Here is a 17,828-nt window from a genome sequence, read left to right on the forward strand (position 1 = left end):
ATGCAACAAGTAATTTACAAGTCCTCCACGGATGGGAGAGGGCAGTTTCTGTGTTAGTTGGTACAGTCTCTGCTGTGCCTTCTTTACAGCTGCTGTGGTATTAATGCCCCATGTCAGATCATCCTTGATGTTAATGCCCAGGAAGCGAAAGTTGGACACCCTCCATGACTCCAGCAATTCAGGTTTACAGTTTACATCATATTTCTGGGCAGCTTTTATAGAACTTATCTGTATTTCTGTAAGTTAACATCCAGTTATCATCCTCAGTCAAGTGAACAATGTGAAAGAGCAAAGCAAAGACCTTCACATATTTTACAGACTTTATTTCCAGGACAAACAAGATGAATGAATGAATGAATAAACTAACATACGAAGAAGGTTCAACACTGTACAAATGACCTCATGTGAAATCAAGGATCAAGGAATTCTTTACAGTTAATTGGCTATATGTCCAGGACACAGATGAATTGAGATAATATAAACACAAAAAATTAAGAAACAAAATTATAAATATAGTCTTGCGCCCAATGATTCCGGGTAGGCTCTGGACCCTGTATTGCAATGTAAAAAAAGATTTTTTTTAACAGACATTAACCCTTTCAACTCGAACCCCACAATGAGCGGGGTAGAAACACACCTTATATAATCAGCTTTGTAAGTCTTGAATGTCTGAACGCGTCTGTGAGCTCCGTATACCGTTAGAAAGTGCAGATCCTACCGTTTCTAAAAATAGCGCTCTCATTGCGGTGCTGTGAAGCCTCTGGGAGTAATCCAGTGTGAAAAACCACCTAAAAATCAAGGCGCTCCTTCAAAATGTATGTCTTATGTCCTTGTCATGAAAGACTGTAATGATAGGCGCTAAAATCAGAAAAAAACCGCTGCAAAGCGACAAGAAAGACGCTGTTTACTTTCAGTTTCGTTTTGACTCACATAACGTCAACCCACGCTGTCTCTGCGCAGAAAAATATGAGTCATCAGCAAAAACATATTCCTATTATTGATTTATAGTTTTTCAAGGTTTTTTTTAGGTTTCACATCAAATAACACTGCATTAGATCAACAAATATAAACTAAAAAGTTTAAATAATTATTTATTGTGTGTTTTCTAAATTAACAAGTATTATTTCATCATTTTTTAAAAAGATTATAATAATAATAATAACTGTAAACATTATCAGCATCTGAGAAAACTGCCAAAGTACCAAAATGTTTTTTATTTGTTGGGATATTGTCCATATTTGCCCTGAACTAAATTCCTGAAAGTCTGGGCCTGCTGTGACTGTCAGAACTTTATCAGTCATACATCCCAGAGCTTAGAATATCAAGAAAAATATGTCCCTCTGATGCTACAAATTTATTTTATCACAGTAATATGACACGTAATAAATTAGAATAAAAAATGCTTATGTTTTCAACTAACAGACACCTCACACTAACAATCTGTGTCAAGATATCCGATGTGGGAATATGATTTCAAGGCTGTACATTGAGAAATATGAAAAAAAAGCAGGCGCTAGGTAAAATTTTTGGTCGAAACATGACAAATTTATAGAAAAATTGATTTATCGGTCAGCATGAAAACCTCAAGTGATTACATATTTGAGTAGCTAAGGTTCTTTAGAAAATAAAACAACATAGCCATATTCAATATGTCACATAATTACTGTTTAAATGCAACTGAAAGAGACACTGACAAAAAAAACGGAATAGCAAAATAGCTATATATATAGGGTCCATGGGGTTAACTGTTAAAAATTACAGATATTTTTTCTGTTTTTTTCTGTAAAAAGAAAATATACCATTGAAACAGAAGGAAATCACTGTTTTAAACAAGGTTTTTTAAGGGTTTTGAGTGTTAATTTATAAATTATCCATGTGAAAAAAACAGTAATTGGTGGAAAAACACAAACCAATAATGTATTATTACGTACTCTGTTAGTTTATTTAAAGATACAGAAAATACCTAGAGGTCTGCATTTCCAGAAGGAAATGCGAGATGATGTGCCGCTGAAAATCCTGTCCCCCGATCCGCGTCTTTCCCGTTTCAAGCGAGGTCGTCTATACGGTAAACGCGTGGGTCCATAGGTGACGCTATGGTGAAGGAGTTGACTGCTAAGCTGTTGGTAGTGGGATGTTAAGAGAGCAGTCTCCCACAGGCAATTTACATTCGACTCTATGGAGGTCCGAAACCCTTAAGAAACCTTGGATAATTAAGACGTCCACCTTAAAAATGACCTTTAATGTCTTAGAGACTGCCTATGTATTTCGGTGTTCACACCTCTCCTCCTCCGTCTCTCCCTCTGCCGCCTTCCCCTCCCGCCTCTCTCTCTCTCTCACATGCACGCTCACAGAACACAGAACACAACTGACAGACTCATGATTCAATGAATTTAGGGGGGAGGAACCCACTAAAAATCACCCGTAGCTCGAAAACTTTCCAAAGTCCAAAATTGAACGAAACATACAATAGCGACAAAGACAGTCAGGCGATCGAGTTGGTGTAAAAAAAAATTAAGTTTGATCCAGAATTGATGGTGTAATGATGAGTTGAAAACAGGAGAGATTTGTAAAATTCTGCTTTCTGAAAATACATTGAACTCTATGGGAACCAAAACCCTCCAAGTGCTGAATAAACCTTCATAACTCAAGAACCATCCCCCGTCGTTCATCGCAGGCCAAAAGAGTCTTAAAAGCATAAAAAGATGGCCAATAAATTTTAAATAGCACCTTAAGAAAAATTCCACCTTAAGAAACCCACAATTGTATTGAGACGTACACCTTTAAAAATTACCACTTGAAATAAAGGTTAAAATGTTGAAAAGACAGCCAGTATATTGTGAATGAGGGATTCTAAAAAACCCTGGATAATTAAAACGTCCCCCTTAAAAATGACCTTTAAAATGTTAGAGACTGCCCATGTATTTCTATGGGAGTACCCACCCTCCGAACAAATGCTAATAGCTCGGAAGATATTCCCAAATAACTTACAGTTGCAACAAGGAGACTCTGGGGATCTATCTGGTATAAAAAATCTGCAGATTGAGTGTGAATTGAGCGTGTTATGATAAGTTAAAAACAGGAGAAAAATTTAGAAACTGCACTCTGAGCAGCTCTAAAAATACATTGAACTATATGGGAGCCGAAACCTTCCCTAGTGCCAAACAAAAATTCATAACTCAAAAACCGTATTTTCAATAATGTTCAAATTTACCAGTGCTAGAAAGGACAAGTTTCTCTACCATTTAAAATGTAAATGAATAGTTTCTAGGTGAAACTATTGTTCAGCTGAAAAGTGAAAAAACGGAGTGCAGTGACATCACCCACTCTAACTGCCACCAATGAAATGAAGGGAGGGATTTTGAAGGAGGGATAGAAAGGGAAGAAGAGATCAAAAAATGGATGTGACAGGTCCCGGTGCGCCCGGGTCCGAATGTCTGAAATCTCGTGTCCATAGCTTAAAAATTGACAGAGTTCGAGCACTTTGAAAATTATTTCCATAAAAATGACTGGGGAAAAACGGAGTGGAAAATGCGTGTATTGGGTGAACGAGTGCGGGTATCGGAAAGCTGTATACAAGCCCACATTGTCGCTATAAGATGCACAATTTCCAGCTGGAACGGAGTTGATAGATCGAAAACTGCGGGACGAGTTAAGCGGACAAGGAAACGCGGAATAATAAGAATACTGAAATACTGAAAATTAGAAGAACAATATATTGTGCCACTGCTTAAAGCAGCAGGTGCAACATAAAAATATATTGCGTCGCTGCTTAAAAGCAATTAGTTTGTAGTTTTGAGATGATTTATTGTGTAACGTTAACAAAATGAGTTAGCAGTAAACAGTAAAAGTGAAATATGGTAACAGTGTAACAGTGATATCCTTGTGAAATTTGTATAGCTTTTTGACATCTTTTGTGGAACCATACTTGAATACATTTTTAACACCACCCCTCCCTCCTGTCATTTCTGTCCCTGGTTTGTAAGGAAAACCCCTTTTTAACCCAGTCATCAGGAATGCACTTCGCCTTGTTCCCACGCTTTCGAAATATTCTTACAAGCAAGAGGATGTAATCAAGATATGTTGGTTTTTGGTTGTGTTCACACAAATAAGATGGCTTAGGAATGTGATATAGCAGTGTTTTAATGGTGATCTGCCAATGTAGTAGGATTCAGTCTAACCTGGTCTGAAATAATTGAAAAACAAAATTATCTACCTGCTTTTCTTGATTTTTGGCTAACCTGCAGCTTAAGGTTTTACTAGATATGTTTGCAGAGCTGATTAGCATATGTCAAAAAGTGTCCGTATGTGTGAGTGTGTGAGTGAATGTGTGTGTCTGTTTTGCCCTGTGAAGGACTGGCGCCCCCTCCAGGGTGTATTCCCGCCTTGCGCCCAATGATTCCAGGTAGGCTCTGGACCCACCGCGACCCTGAATTGGATAAGCGGTTACAGATAATGAATGAATGAATGATTAGCATATGGGTCTACATGACTACCACGTCACATAGTAAATAGAAATCAAGAAAAATGGGTCAGAAAGAAAGGTTTAAACAGCTATTCAGCTGAAGCTCAGTAAAATCAGTAAGACTATTTCATACATGGCCCACGCACTGTAAAGTGAGCATATATTTAAAAGGTATGGTCCAGATCTAGCTCATACAGTTGTGGTCAAACTTATTGGCACATTTTAATAGTTTAGTATTTAAAAAGAAACATTATATTCAGAAATACGTGAAAATGTACCAACTTTGTCAGAAGTATTTTAGTAGCATGTCCAAATACAATAAACAAAAAATGTTCACTTGTCATCATTCATGCAGTCATCTCAAAAAAAGAAATAAAGATGAAGCATAGTAGTACAAACCGGATTCCAAAAAAGTTGGGAGACTAAACAAATTGTGAATAAAAACTGAATGCAATGATGTGGAGGTGCCAACATGTAATATTTTATTCAGAATAGAACACAAATCACAGATCAAAAGTTTAAACTGAGAGAATGTATCATTTTAAGGGAAAAAAGTTCAACAAATCCCAAAAAAGTTGGGAAGAAGGCCATTTTTTACCACTGTGTGGCATCCCCCCTTCTTCTTACAACTCTCAACAGACGTCTGGGGACAGAGGAGACCAATTTCTCAAGTGTAGAAATAGGAATGCTCTCCCATTCATGTCTAATACAGGCCTGTAACTGTTCAAACATGTTGGGCCGTCTTTGTCGCACCTTCCTCTTTATGATGCGCCAAATGTTCTCTATAGGTGAAAGATCTGGACTGCAGGCTGGCCATTTCAGTATCCAGATTATTCTCCTACGTAGCCATGATGTTGTGATTGCTGCAGAATGTGGTGTGGCATTATCTTGTTGAAAAATGCAGGGTCTTACCTGAAAGAGATGACGTCTAGGTGGGAGCATATGTTGTTCTAGAACCTGAACATAGTTATCTGCATTAATGGTGCCTTTCCAGACATGCAAGCTGCCCATGCCACAAGCACTCATGCAACCCCATACCATCAGTGATGCAGGCTTCTGGACGGAGCATTGATAACAACTTGGGTTATCCTTGTCCTCTCTGGTCCGGATGACATGGTGTCTCTGTGTTCCATAAAGAACTTCAAATCGTGACTCATCTGACCACAGAACAGTCTTCCATTTTGCCACACTCCATTTTAAAAGACCCCTGGCCCAGTGCAAACATCTGAGCTTGTGGAGCTTGATTAGAAATGGCTTCCTCTTTGCACTGTAGAGTTTAAGCTGGCAACGGCGGATGGCACGGTGGATTGTGTTCACTGACAATGCTTTCTGGAAGTATTCCTGAGATCATTCTGTTATTTCCTTGACAGTGGCATTCCTGTTTGAGGTGCAGTGACATTTAAGGGCCCGGAGATCACAAGCATCTAGAAGAGATTTACGGCCTTGGCCCTTACGCACAGCAATTGTTCCAGATTCTCTGAATGTTTTGCTGTTATGCATGGTTGATGATAATAACATAAAAGTCTTTTCTATTTTACGCTGGGTAACACCATTCTGGTATTGCTGCACTATCTTTCTGTGTAACAATGGTGGAATTGGTGATCCTCTTACCATCTTGGCTTCAGAGAGACACTGGCTCTCTGAGAAGCTCTTTTTATACCCAATCATGTTGTCAATTGTCCTAATTAGTGTTAATTGGTCTTCCAGCTGTAAGTTATATGCTCAATTTCCTTTTTCCAGCCTCTTATCGCTACTTGTCCCAACTTTTTTGGGATTTGTTGACACTGAAATTTTGAATCAACATATTTTTCCTTTAAAATGTTACATTTACTCAGATTAAACTATTGATCTGTCATCTATGTTCTATTACAAATAAAATGTTGACATTTGCCATCTCCACATCATTGCATTCAGTTTTTATTCACAATTTGTTCAGTGTCTCAACTTTTTCGGAATCCGTTTTGTATATAGTATATGACATGGACAGGATTAAAGACACCCTTCCCTAAAAGGTGCACTGTACTTTCCCTAAAAACACTGACAAGGTGGAAACAGGTGATGCATTTCAAATTACAGTGATGAATGTGTACTTCTTCTAACTGAACAAACATTCATGCCAGAATTGGCCCACATGTCTAAAGATCAATCAGCATTTGTAAGCCAGAATCTTCCTAAAACTGTGTATTTGGGGTTTCAGATTTTTGGATTTAATATTATGATGATATGCATACTAAACTGATTTAAATATATGCACAATGTCAATTAGTGTAAACTAATTGCAGGGTAAAAGTATTAACATTTGTTTTTCTCCTTACAGATGAAGCAGTGGCCACTGGTTTAATGATGGCTAACAAGACTGGGAGAAACTGTCCACAGTGTTTAAAGCCTGGAGTTATGGAATTGTCTTCCCTTCTTTTTGCCCCAAATTAGACTGGCTATTTGTCCAACCCATCTGCTAGGAGTCCCCTATCACACACGTTGCTGTTGACATGTGGGTGAATATCGATGTATGCCTCCTCATATACAACTCTGCTACTGTGTCTTTATGAATGGCTACTGGTCCAAAATCCCCAAGCAGATAAAATCACTAGAAGGAAAGTGCTATCAAGAGACGCCTGTGCCAACCAACTGCTCAGGGGTGCTGTGGGGAAAGTGCCATCTACCCAACTAGAGAGAGTACGGCCAATTGTTACTCTCTGGTCCTGGCTGCAAACGCAGATTCGAATGAAGGAAATCCACTAAAATGTGAAGGGCAGGGTGCCTCCAAGAGTTTGAGAATAACTGTGTAAAAGAACTGTATGGAGGCCTTTTTTTAAGGACTGTTTATGTATAAGCTGATGTGACTGGCCCTTGTGCTTTGTATTAACTCATATAAAATTCCTCAGTTGTCATAATGGTTGAAATTCAAATGTCAAAATAAATGACTGTATTGAGCATTTGTATTGGTTAATGGCTTCACTAAAAATAATAAGAAAGCACTAGTGTATTATTTCCTGTGTATGTATGTAAAATTAAAGTATACCATTGGAATTTATAGAACAATATAACCTGACAAGTAATGTATTGTAAGATTACTGTTATTTTTACATGAAACTAGTTTTTTTTTTTTCATGGTATATAATTGTTAGATAATTGAACATTTCTGAAAGTATATTAAAAAATAAAACTTGGATCTGTAAACACCCTAACAACAGACTTTTATATAGGGTTCAATTTGTGTAAGTTTACATATTTTTTCTGTATTTAACCAGGAACCTCTAGTACTATAATAGTGAGACCTCATGGATAAACAGTAATATAGTATTAATAATAATATTTAGTAGGCACATTAACCAACATTTAACGGTTATGTTCTGTACATTTATAAGATAAGGACATTTATTGACCGGTAAAGTTCTGTTAATAAAATTTGTAATTAGATTTAAAAGGCAGTAATGTTTGTTCTTTTAATTAAAAAAGCCTGTAATTTGACAGATTCTTGCTGTAGATTGACTGAATGATTCTTTGAAATAACATAGCTAACCCTTGTATTATAATGTATTCTATGGATGAAATCTCATAATTTCACTACAATTTGGCTGTAAAATTACAAAGAATATATACAGCGAAAGATTATGGTTTTACAGTAATTATAGGGACACAGTTGGTCATGCCGTTCGGTTTGAGAAATGCCCCTTCAGTGTTTCAAACACTGATTAACGATATCCTCTGAGATGTTAGGCAAGTGTTTCATAACTTACACTGATAATCTCTTGACTTACACACCCAACTTTCAAACTCACATACATCACATTCGTCAAGTCTTGGTTTCATTGCTGGATAATTAATTGTATGTAAATGTTGTGAATTTCACATTTCCTCCACTTTGTTTTGAGTTGCCTTCTTTGAGTTCTGAAGTGTTAGTCACAGACGATCACGAGATTGAAGTTGGGGTAAATAAGCCCAATTCATCATCAGTGATCAAACAGTTTTTTCTTATTTTATGACTTAAATACATTAAACTTTAATAGAGTACGCAGATTGTACAAATGACTGAAAATATGGAAATGGGTAAAAACCTTAATATGATACATTTATTTATTTAGAAATATATATTGTTAAAGTTTTATATAAATTTTGGAATAAAAAAAAATAAGATCTTAAATTTAATGAAACAGTGATGTCACACACATCACGATAAAACATCCGCTGCAAGATCAGAGAAAACAAAAACCACTGAAAAACAAAAGAACAGAGTCTTAAATTAAATGTATACAGAGCTATCATGTGAGCTACATCACACCACATCAACCCAACAGAACCTGGGTCAGATAGTGCTTTGGTGTTTGAGTATAAGGCAACATTTGTCTTATGATTACACGGTATTTACATCAGATGTGTAAATATCTATAAAATCTATAAAGAAATACATTTACGTTTCTCACTTGAACACTGAGTTGAATTAAAATTTTAAAAAGTGTCTGGAATTCCCTTCAAATTCTTAATCTAATGTAGCCTTATTAACAGTGATCTACAGTAAAGTTGTACTGATTTATTTTACTCGCTGTTTCCATGTTGGCCTTTGACCTCACTGTACTCTGGAGGACTGTACATCGGAGGATTCTCCATTGGAGGACTGCTGGAGGACAAACCACTCGCTGTGCACATCCACTGCAAAACACACACACACACATTAGGAAATCTGTGTAAGCTACTTGCAGCTCAGTTGTTGGAAATGTCTTTAAATATAATGTGAGACATTTTAATGTAATTTTACATTTCAATCGGTAGTAACTTAGTATATCTAAAGTAATACTCTGAAATTAAAATAGATTCATCAAAATTCAACATATCCAAGGATCAAGGGAGGGTTTTTTAAGAAGAGAAAAAGAGAGAGAGTGATGGATCCCACTTTAACTCATGCTGTTTGTGGGGATTATAAATGATGTGCACATGTACAGTTGAACAAATTTGTCCACAATGACTGAATATTAAAGTAGCACACTGTAAAAATAAGGTAGATTTCCAAGACCATGCAAGTCGATCACAATAAATCATGGCTGCTTCAGTTATGGCGTTTAAGTTACTAAAGCTGTGTCATTCTGTATCCGCAGTGGTTCACAAACTAATTAGCTCGTCAACCACCATGGAATATTGACACGGAATATATTACACAAATATTTCATGCGTATTACAAATTACAACAAAGAGAGAGGCACTATAACCCGGTGTTCTGTCAGGTTGTGCTATTTCTGGGTTAGCTCTTTGGGTTTGTTTTCTCTCTCTGTTCTCCTGATTTGACCTTGTTGTATTTACCAATCCTGAATTGTTTTTACCGTTTTTTCCCTTATAATAAACACTGCTCCACTGCTATTAATCTGTATCTGTGTCATTTATTTCTTTTAGTTGGCAGCAGTGTCTTAAAATTATTTTGTATCCACAGTGACCCCTGTAGGGGACACTTGCTTTTGCTTAATGAGTTTGTTATAAGACAAGAGTGCACTAGTAGAGTTAGTACACGGGCTTCAACAGATGGTAATTGTCGTATTGTGTTGTGCAAAACCTTTTTGGACAATCAGTTCAAAAGGAGAAACACTTTGGAAGTGTTTACCTATTGAGATGATAATGCAGTCCAATTTTACAGTTTTTAGTAGAAGTATTAAATTATGGTTAAAAAAAAATATTGTTCCTTCTCCATGCCTTCCTTTTTAATCATCTTTCATTCATTATCTGTAACCCTTATCCAGTTCAGGGTTGCGGTGGGTCCAGAACCTACCTGGAATCATTGGGCGCAAGGTGGGAATACACCCTGGAGGGGGCGCCAGTCCTTCACAGGGCAACACAGTCACACACACACACACACATTCACTCACACACACACCTACGGACTCCTTTTGAGTGGCCAATCCACCTACCAACGTGTGTTTTTGGACTGTGGGAGGAAACCGGAGCACCCGGAGGAAACCCACACGGACACGGGGAGAACACACCAACTCCTCACAGACAGTCACCCGGAGCAGGAATCGAACCTACAACCTCCAGGCCCCTGGAGCTGTGTGACTGCGACACTACCTGCTGTGCCACTGTGCCACCCCCTTTTTAATCAAACAAGGCCAAACAAACAAACAAACAAAACATTTATATGGACATGGGTTGTAAATTAGATCTCTGCTACAAACACTGTATACACAAAAAAAATGGCACAAAAAATGGCACAGACGACAGTGGCAACATCTTGAGGTTGCTCCTCTTTGTTAATTAAGTTTTTGTTTACTTTTTATCTTGCAAATTTTTAGGAACACACCTTGAGGAGTGTTTTATTCTATCCTATGGATATGGACCAATCGCAACAACCCAGTGACAGCAAACTTGGGTACACGAGGAATCAGCTGATCGCACTACGGAAGAATGCTGGCAGAGTTAACGTCAACATTCCGGAGGGGCTATCGTGCTTTAAAGGGTGCTGTACGGGGATAAAAGTGAAATCAAGGCGGCGTGAGAAGAAGTGGAGATACAAGCCTGCAGTTCCTTCGATGGTGATGGGAAACGTGAACTTTCTGGCTAACAAGTCTGACGAACTGGCTGCCTTGGTAAGAAACCAGAAGTTATACAGAGAGTGTAGCCTGATATGCTTTACGGAGACATGGCTAACCAGCCAAATCCCCACTGCTAACGTTGAGCTGCCTGGCTTCAGTGTGGCTCGCTTGGACAGAGACTGTAAACTTTCTGGCAAGAAGAAGGGAGGTGGACTGGTGATGTACGTTAACAACAGATGGTGCAATCCCGGACATGTTACAGTGAAGGAGACTGTATGCTGTAAGTATGTGGAGTTATTGGCAGTCAGCCTCCGACCGTACTACATGCTGAGAGAATTCTCGCACGCCATTGTGATGTGTGTTTAGGTTCCACTGCGTACACTTCCGGACAGAGTGTGTGACGTCATCTATTCAACAATTGCAAGGCTGCAAACTCAACACACTGATGCCTTTTTTGCGATCTTGGGTGACTTCAATCACATAACATTGGACTCCACTCTCATGAATTTCTACCAGTTTGTCAACTGCCCTACTAGAAAAAACAGAACAATAGACCTCATGTATGCAAACTTGAGGGATGCATACAGTGCCATGCCCCTCCCCCCGCTGGGGAAGTCAGACCACAGCCTCATTCATCTACAGCCAGTGTACAAGCCCAAAGTACAGAGGCTACCAGCCACCACATGCACCTTCAAGAAATGAACACCTGAAGCAGGTGAGGCTCTGAAAGACTGCTTCCGATTCACAGACTGGAGCATGTTACAGAGTGGTGAGGACCTAGAGGAGGTCACACATTGCACTGCTGACTACCTGAACTTCTGTATGGACATTGTTGTTCCCACGAGAACTGTATGCTGCTTTCCCAACAACAAGCCTTGGATAACCAGCAATGTCAAGGCCCTTCTCAAAGTCAAGCTGAAAAAGGCTAAGGAGGACTATAGAAGGAAGGTGGAACAGAAGCTGCAGGAGAACAACATGAGGGAGGTTTGGGATGGTTTGAAGACCATCACTGGTCTCAAGAAGAGCAGCAGTTCTGTTGAGGGGGATCTGGACATGATGAATCAGCTGAACCAGTTTTACTGCAGGTTTGACTGTCCTGTTCCTGATCCAGCTCCGAAGACAGTTGTATGCCAGCCACCCCTTGCTGACTCAGACACTGCTCTTGTGTGTGTGCCTGACCCCCATCACAGGCAATCACACCCCTCCCCCACATGGTGTTAATGGTTGCAGTCAATAGCCATCAGTCTCCAGCCATCCAACTACCCCCTGAGACAATCACCTCAGAATCATGTTCTTTGATTTCTCAAGCACTTTCAACACCATCCAACCTCCAGACTGGGAGACAAGTTCCAACAGATGGGTGTGGACGCTCACTTGATAACCTGGATTACAGATTATCTGTTAGAGCAGCCACAGTACGTGAGACTGAAGAACTGTCTCTCCGACACTGTGATCTGCAGCACAGGAGCTCCACAGGGAAGTGTGCTCTCACCGGTCCTGTTCACCCTGTACACATCTGACTTTTGCTACAACACTGAGTTGTGCCACATGCAGAAGTTCTCTGATGATATGGTGATTGTGGGGTGAATCAGGAACGAGCAGGAGGAGGAGTACAGGAGCCTGGAGGAGGTCTTTGTGAAATGGTGCAAACTGAACCACCTCCAACTGAACACTTCAAAGACCAAGGAGATGGTGGTGGACTTCCGCAGGTCAAAGCCTGTCCTGCTACCAGTCACCATTGATGGGGTCGATGTGGAGGTGTTGGACACCTATAAGTATCTGGGCTTACACCTAGAAAATAAACTGGAACGGTCAGCCAATACTGAAGCACTCTACAAGAAAGGGCAGAGCAGGCTGTACTTCCTGAGGAGGTTGGGGTCCTTCAATGTCTGCAGTAAGCTCCTAAGTATGTTTTACCAGACTGTTGTTGCCAGTGTCCTCTTTTATGCTGTGGTATGCTGGGGAGGAAGCATAAAGAAGAGGGATGCTGGGCGACTAGACAGGCTGGTTATGGCGATTAAGTTACTAAATCTGTGTCATTCTGTATCCGCAGTGGTTCACGAACTAATTAGCTCGTCAACCACCATGGAATATTGACACGGAATATATTACACAAATATTTTATGCGTATTACAAATTACAACAAAGAGAGAGGCATTATAACCCGGTGTTCTGTCAGGTTGTGCTATTTCTGGATTAGCTCTTTGGGTTTGTTTTCTCTCTCTGTTCTCCTGACTTGACCTTGTTTGTTGTATTTACCAACCCTAAATTGTTTTTACCGTTTTTTTCCCTTATAATAAACACTGCTCCACTGCTATTAATCTGTATCTGTGTCATTTATTTCTCTTAGTTGGCAGCAGTGTCTTAAAATGATTTTGTATCCACAGTGACCCCTGTAGGGGACACTTGCATTTGCTTAATGAGTTTGTTATAAGACAAGAGTGCACTAGTAGAGTTAGTACACGGGCTTCAACAGATGGTAATTGTGATATTGTGTTGTGCAAAACCTTTGTTGGACAATCAGTTCAAAAGGAGAAACACTTTGGAACTGTTTACCCAATGAGATGAAAACACAGTCGAATTTAACTGTTTTTAGTAGAAGTATTAAATTATGGTTTAAAAAAAATATTGCTCTCAAATATAATTGTTTTCACTCCCTTTCTTCCCTTTATTTGCCCTTCCTTCTCCATCCCTCCCGTTTTAATCAAACAAGGCCAAACAAACAAACAAACAAAACATTTATATGAACAAAGGTTTTAAATTAGATTTCTGCTACAAACACTGTATACAGAGAACCTGGTTTTCATGAATAATTGTATGTTACAGTTCAAATGTTGCTGTACAGTCAATGTCAAATAAATAAATATATAAATAAATATATAAAAATAGGTTTCTCTGACCTGTTGGTTGCTGGGGGCAAGTTGTTGGGGTAAAGGATTGACCACTGAGTTGTATCCTCCAGGGTTTGCAACCACAGTCACATTCACCTACAAACAAACAGAGAATGTGATGAATACTGCAGCAGAAACCAAACACATGTGAACCGTCTTCATGAACACTACAGGGTTCTGCTCAAAGACATAATTATATCAGGTGTAAAACATGTAATACACACATCTGCCAACCTGGAGCAATGTCTCATTTTTGCACCTCTAAAGTGGGAAATACACATACTGCTACTATCACCATGATGTAGGGTTAAGTTTGTGTAAACGCATTGTGTTAAATATGTAGTGTGAGAGTTACAGTACATGTCAAATGTTTGGACACGCCTCTCAGGGAGAGTTTTCTTTGTTTTGAGCCATTTCCCACATGTTGTGAATGTACAGTACCAATCAAAGGTTTGAACACATTCACTTTCAGTGTTTTTTCTTAGCTTTTTATTATTATTTTCTATGTTGTTCCTTTGTTTGGAAGTGTGAAGTAGCGGCTTCTAATAAAGTGGCCAGTGTGTAAATATGAGGCTTGGGTTTCCAATGCAGTGTCCAGTGTGTGTGTGTGTGTGTGTGTTATTACCACTGGTTCGTTGCTACAGCTGGATTTACAGGCAAACACGGAGATGCAGATGCACACAATGAACTGAACGATAGTGAAAACCAACAGAACTCCTTTGATCCCATCAGCCAGTCCCTGAAAGACATCATTGTTTTATCATTCAACCTCTTTCAGGAACAAGCACTCACATTCTACCAGCAAAAAAACTGTATCTATAAAAGTGATCATTTATTACTTATACATTGTTACCATGAAGTGTAGCTCAGACAGGATTAAGAATCAAACTGCTTTGAAGTTCCTGACTGAACCAGTTTATTCACCATAAGGTGATGCTCATACAAACAGGACAACAATAAAAGAGTCACCTCACTCCTGCAGCTATAGTCGTATCTGCATCCATTACTCCCCAAAACAGCTAAATCCAAAGACAGCATGACTATGGCTATTCCTGCTGCGACAGTGCTAAGCACATTCATCACCAGAGAGCCCGTCACCTGGACAGAAAACATGAAGAAACCTCAATAAACAGCCAGTATAAGCCACAGTTAGTCAGCATTGTTCTCAGTGAAGTTTTGTACTTTGCCAAATGTTTCATTAGTTCAGAAACGAGCAAAACCAATGCAGCTCAGAAGGTCTAAATCCAAAGGCATAAATAAAGAGAATCAAAGTGAGAATTATGTACATGTGAAGACAAAGTAGAAGAAAACAATCAGCTGAAAGAAAAACAATGTGGTCAATCTTCTCATCATTAGAGTCCTAAAATACAGTATAAGTGTAGACACGTCGTGCCTCTTTGACCTACTGACACAAGCGCAGAGAGCTGCTGCCGTGCTGTTTTCACCTTTAGACTATTAAAGCACTACACAGCCTTTAATATGGAAGGAAAAGAAGCAAACGTAGCTGTATAATTTCCAGCTTGCAGCTTTGTTTCCCCTTAAATGTGGCAGTAGTTTTGTTCAGGCGTCTGTAACTGCTTCACTGCTTAAGGTGTTTAACAAAAACGTCATATATGCTGGTGATAGTGTGAATATCTCAACAGCATTTAATGCGAAACTGAAACTTCAAAGTCGAACTTCACACTTGGAATCAAGTACGTCATGTTTAAGGTGGTGTGTGGTGAAGTTTAAACGAGTACTAGACAGTATAAAAACATCGGTTTATGTTTATTTTCTTTTTTCTGCACAGTCCATGTCACCTCATAATATATTCCCATGGCTACGCCCATAGATTATTATTTTATAATAATACAACATGGAGAAGAACAGTCCCAGGTTTACCTCAATGCTGTTCTCGCAGCTCAGTCTCATGGAGACTTTTTTCCCTCCTTTCATTTCCTGAAGAATATTTTCCCTTCATCTTCTGATGATACACTACCTCTCCTTAACTTGACGTGAGGGGTAGACAGTGTACGTAGTAAGTGTATAGGGTGGTCCAGCTCAGATTATGCGTCAAATTTTAAGTAAAGCAAGCAAGATTTCATCAAGACTTTAAGCTCTCATCTTTCCCCCGGAAGAGAGGAAGAACCAGTGGGGCACAAATTCTGTGATTAGACACATTGGTGGAGTTTGGAGGTTGAAAACCACTGAGTGTAAGACAATGATAAAATAAAAAAGTGTTACACTTTAGTCTTGTAAGTCTTATCCCCTATCATCAGCAGATCATTGGCTGAATACTTGGTGTTTGCCTCAGACATCCAAGACTGGGATGAGGATATTGTAAGACCAAGAGAGCAAGAGAGTGTTTTCTTGGCCTCTCCTGGCCATAGATTCCCCCACGTCTCCTCCTCACCTCACAACAACAGTGAGAACCAGTGCTGGTGTGTGTTGACTGATTAAGTAGATCCTAACCTGCTGAGATGTCCAGTTATATTTATATTTATAGAGGTGATCCTTGGCTTGTCTTGGAGGGTAGGTGGAGCTGTGTATGACTGGAGTTTTATCTAGTGTTCTGGGGGAATACCCAGAAAGAAAACAATAATTGCACTTGTGTGTATTACGTACCAGTCCCTTCTTAAAATTCTTGCTTGCTGAAACAGACAGAGCACCAGCGGTGACATACTGAGGAAGAGAAGAAACATGAGCGGACTGCAGTGAAAACACTGGAAAATATGTATAGGTAGGTCTCTGTTTGGATGTAATGTAAAAGTCTCACCAGCAAAGAAGCCCAGATGAACATCCCAGTTATGACTGTTAAAGAGATCAAAGTGTGGATTGATAGTATGATTCCTAATAAGAGTATGATCAAACCAGTCACTATTTGGAAAGTCTGTGGAGAAAACAAGTAGAGATTAGATTTACTTCAGTACGGGTAAATATCCATCCATCCATTATCTGTAACCGCTTATCCAATTTAGGGTCGCGGGGGGTCCAGAGCCTACCTGGAAGCATTGGGCGCAAGGCGGGAATACACCCTGGAGGGGACGCCAGTCCTTCACAGGGCAACACAGACACGTTCACTCACACCTACGGACACTTTTGAGTCGCCAATCCACCTGCAACGTGTGTTTTTGGACTGTGGGAGGAAACCGGAGCACCCGGAGGAAACCCACGCGGACACGGGGAGAACACACCAACTCCTCACAGACAGTCACCCGGAGCGGGAATCGAACCCACAACCTCCAGGCCCCTGGAGCTGTGTGACTGCGACACTACCTGCTGCACCACCGTGCCGCCCATTTTTTAAAGGACCAACAACTGTATTTTTTTTTTTTTTTTTTAATTTCTTTTGGACTTTTTATGGCTGTTTTTTTTCTGTTACTCCTTTTTTCCAAAAGTTTTTTAATCATACCTCTCTTCCAACAAGCCTTCTTTACATATCAAACTGCATTACAACTTTTTGTGGCAGAGAGACACAAGCTCATCAATATCCAGAATTTATGTGAAAAAAGGCTCTGCTTACCCATTTTAATGTGCATGCTACGATGAGGTTGGTTCTCTCACCCCCAAAACGAAATGCACAAGTTCTGGTGTTGATAACGATCTTTTGCCACCGGTCGGGGTCTCTCAGAGTCCCCTTAGGACGGGCCACCAAAATGTCATTCTCACAACGTGTTAATCTTATATCTAGTCTAACTATAATACTTGAAAGAATAAGTTCAAATAAAAGTTTCTAGTTCTTTTAAAAATATTTAAAAGATGAAGACAACTTTCTTGGAAGATTAGCAGGCTCTTTAATTTCTTAAAACATTGGGGAGCAGTCTCAGAAGGCCTCCCAAAGACTCACTCACAAAGACACACGGAAAACCACAGTTTACATACACATTTTGGGGTAAGGTAATCTCGCCCCTCCTATTAGGTTGCATTCCATAGGACACAAAATGGTACCCTTATCTCCCCAAGGACTCAATATATCATAGG

Source organism: Hoplias malabaricus, chromosome 3 (assembly GCF_029633855.1).
Source record: "Hoplias malabaricus isolate fHopMal1 chromosome 3, fHopMal1.hap1, whole genome shotgun sequence".
Classification (NCBI taxonomy): Eukaryota; Metazoa; Chordata; class Actinopteri; order Characiformes; family Erythrinidae; genus Hoplias; species Hoplias malabaricus.